Consider the following 4,294-nt stretch of genomic DNA (forward strand, 5'->3'; position numbering starts at 1 on the left):
TGAGTCCGTTATAATAAATGCGTGTATGAGTGCTCTTGACGCACTGATTGCACATTGTATTTATGCACAGGCACAGACATTTCCGTACATTCACGTTGTTTCCACACACATTCACGATAATGTTTTGATTTGTCATGTTTATGTTGCTGTGTTTAGTTATACTGAATGGATCCGTGTACTGTAGTAGATATATGCAGTCAGCAGGCGGTTGGTTTAGTTTTTTTTTGGCATCTCCATGTGGTCCTGTTCGGTATCGCAACTTGGCTTCTCTAAAATGTAAAAAACAATTTTTGCTGTTGCACTGTACACATACTATAAAATTCAGATTTTTTTTTTCTTTCATATGTGCTTATATGGGCTCCTTATATCATTTGGTTCTTTGGTGTCCTTTTGGAGTTTCTAAGTGTCCTTTTTTGGAAAGACATCTAAATTTATCTTGAAAAAAGCTAGCAGAAAATATAGATTTTTGAGAATCACCCTTTAATATTTTGGTTTACTTTGCTAGATATAGCAAATGATTACAAAATAAACATTTGAAACAAGATAAATGGTCTATGCTTAATTTCATGAAGTGTGTGATTAATCGCGATTAATCACAGAAAAAGGATGTGATTAATCAGATTAAACATTTTAATCGATTGACAGCCCTAGTCTAAACATATAATCAGGGTGTCCGCGGGTCCTTAAAAAGTCTTAATGTCTTCATAATATATATATATATATATATATATATATATATATAACATTTATACGATTACATAATTACATACATAATTATAATACCTAAATAATATACTACCTTATACATTTTTATATATACTAAATATATATTACCATTTAAAATGTTGGAGTCGTTTAGGAAATTAATACATTTATTCAGCAAAGGTGCATAAAATTTATCAAAAGTTACAGTAAATACATTTATATTTTTACAAAATATTTCGATTTCAAATAAATGCCTGTCTTTTGAATTCATTAAAGAATCCTGAAAAAAATTATCATAGTTTCCCCAATAATATTAGGCAGCAGTTTTTTTTTTTTCAACATTGTTTTTAACAATAATAATAAATAAATATTTCTTGAGCAACAAATCAGCATATTAGACTAATATCTGAAGGATCACTGAAGGCTGGAGTAATGTTGAAAATTCAGCTTTGCCATCACTGAAAAATGAATTTTTTGAAAAGTTATTTTAATTTATAATAATACTTCACAATATTACTGTTTTTACTGTATTTTTGATCAAATAAATGCAGCCTTGGTAAGCATAAGATACTTTTTTGAAAAACTTAAAAAAAATCTTATTGAGCCCAAACTTTTGAACAATAGTGTGTGTAAACATTAATCTAAATATTTTATAACAAAACAGTCTCTGAGAATTGGAGTACTGAAAACATAAAAGAAATTTGCAGAAAATGTGTTTAGACTTTCTGATCATTTCACTGACAGACATCAAAGCTAAAAGTGGAATATACTGTTATGCTCATAAATATGCATTTTACTTGCTGCTAAACTCATCAAAAAACTAAAAAACGCAATGACAGGAATGTTGATCCAGGGCCAACTATGTGAATGCAGGAGCATGTCCTACTTGAGTAAATTTATAGAGTTAGCCTGTGGTCTATTATCCCAGCTGACACACACCAAATGGCCTCATCTGAAACTCTACAGAAAAGAAAGTTTGTGCATGAATAGCTCAAATACACAGTTTTTCCTCACACTACTCCATGAGCAGTGAGCTGTCAGATAGCATCTTTCTCTCCTCAACTTTATGACACCTTGGGTGCATCACAACGCTGCCAGCCCTCTGAGGATGCCCTAATGACACAATGAATTTGCTTTTCTCTTCTTCTACCTAGCAAGGTTAACTGCCAGTCCTGGAGCAGATGAGTGCAGTTTCGCAGCAGGCTTTACTATGGATTTATGATAGTTTGGTTGTTCACTCGTACGGAAAGTCATATTATTTCACACTCAAATTCATGTTGAGTTCTTAGGGCAGATTACGCTGTTGTCTCAGAAATGACAGGATGGTTAAATGGTTTCGCAAACGCTAATGGGTTCTTCGCAGTAATGAGTTGGTTGTGGTTCTCGTCTCACTGATCCTCTGAACCTACAGTATTTGTAGATGATAGTTACTCCACTCTGAAGAAGAAATAAACAGACTGAGATCATCTTTACACTAGGCAAATTTTCTAAACATACCGCAGGCATTTTTATATTAAGGTCATAAACATTTATCAAGCTTGTCATTGCATGTAATTTTATTATTTTTTAATTTTCATAAGTTGAGCACTCAAATTTTATCTTAAGGCAAAAAAAAAAAATTTATATTAGATTGGATGCATCATATTAATATGAATCAAATGCAATCAAAGCAATAAATAAAATCTTTATCTAAATATACCCAGAGGGAACCTGTATTGGTCTTATTGCTCTTAAATCACGTAGGAGGTTTATGTTTCATTAGTATCAACTTACTTTAGAATTTTTATGCAAAGTTTATGCATGTCTTAAAAACTTTGAATTTGCCCTTTCACAATTTAAGGCCTTAAAAGGACTTACATTGGAGTAAAAAGTCTTAAATTCGTAAGGTCATAAGGTCATGGCAGTACAAATATCTAAACATCCTTAAATCAAAATGCATTTACTTGAGATTCAAAATTAAGATATGCTATCTTTTTTTTTTTTAGAAATTGAACAAAATTGAGTTTGTGCTTAAAACAAATATCTGTTTATATTTTAACTTTATATTTAATATTGATTTAAGACTTTTGACATTTCACTGGTAAACAAGACAAAAATATACTCAGAACATCACTTAAACATTATTTCTATATTCTAGTTAAGCTTTTTTTTAAATAAAATTAAAAAGAAATTGAGAAAAAAAAAGAAAAAACGAAATTTACAAACTTTGAAGTACTTTTAATACAACTCGTGTTCTCCTTAGACATTTACATTTGGAGAACCTGACATATTGTGTTCCCTTTAATTTATTCCTTCAATTTTCTTTAATTGGTCTTAAAATGGTCTTTAATTTTACATTTAATTTAAGTCTTAAATTTACTTTCATAAAACTTGCAGAAACACTGAGTATAGATCTATGAAATTAGTATGGATCGATGATCTGGCCTTGGGAGAAATTCATGACAAAAATGTTTGAGTTCATAGTGAAATCTCTGACATTCTTTTGCAAATCTGAGCATTTTGTGATGTTCTCTTCTAAAAGTACAGAGGAGACGGGAAATTAATGGAATCTTTTTTTTTTACAGGACAAAAACTTGCAAACAATGTGTTTTTTCATTCCTAGAGGAAAGAGAAACAGAAAGCATTGACTGAACGACTAAAATGACTAGCATTACAAAGACACCCAATGTACTTTTCTCTGCAGCATGTGACCACCATGCTAGCTATTTTAGGTAATTAAATAATTTAGTTTGAGTTGCAGGCATAGAGAGCTCTGACCACATTTGCATCTTATCCTAACAAGTTCAGCAGCATAAAAATCCACAGTAATGTGTGTCTAAAAACACATTTTGGCTGTCAGGTAGTGATAGTCATTAAAAATGATCCACTGTCCTTTCTTTAGCCCATTTTTGGGCTACAATCTGTTTACCTACATGGGCCAGATTTAGCATCAGGCAGGAAGTGACTGCAGGCACTGAGACGTCTTGTGGTTCCTCCAGGTGTCATGACACAATATGAGCGTCTGAGCGCCCCGAGCTGGTCAGATGGGAAGGGATGGTGGAATCTGCGGGCTTCCTGGGATCTGATTCAGGTCACAGTGTGGCACATGGTCTTGCCAATGTTTAGATCGTATCCTTAGCACCTCCCCCACCAGGCCGGAGTGTGGAGCACAGCTGATTTCAATCCCATGATCCCACTGGGATTTAAACTCCTCACCTGGCGATCTATGCAATATAGAAGAGAAGATTGCTGGCTGTTGAGTCTGTATGTTCTATATGGAGCAAAAAAAACAAAACAAAAGAGCAGTCAGTGCAAAGCTATAGTCTCATGAAACCAGACATTTCACTTGTGGCACACTGAGCTCAAACGTCATAATTACAATATGTTATGTTCAAGTGAAAAATAATAAATGAATGAATAAGTACACCCATAAACAGAAGTTATATACAGTATAATGTGTTCTTATATTTAATTATTGAATTTGGTAATAATAATTTAATACACACACACACACACACACACAAATAATAAAATAATTATATATAACTATATATAAATATAGTAATTCAATTATTTATGTATATTAAATACTTAATATAGTAATATATAT

General features: G+C 32.2%; 1 protein-coding gene across 1 annotated transcript in view; it reads left to right on the top strand.

Annotated features, from left to right (window-relative positions):
* The window catches only part of LOC107712820 (phospholipid phosphatase-related protein type 4-like), a 19,746-nt gene that overhangs the window by 4,245 nt on the left and 11,207 nt on the right, over positions 1-4,294 (top strand). The window lies entirely within an intron of this gene.

The sequence above is a fragment of the Sinocyclocheilus rhinocerous genome, unplaced genomic scaffold (assembly GCF_001515625.1).
Source record: "Sinocyclocheilus rhinocerous isolate Xijiao unplaced genomic scaffold, SAMN03320098_v1.1 scaffold1740, whole genome shotgun sequence".
Taxonomy (NCBI): domain Eukaryota; kingdom Metazoa; phylum Chordata; class Actinopteri; order Cypriniformes; family Cyprinidae; genus Sinocyclocheilus; species Sinocyclocheilus rhinocerous.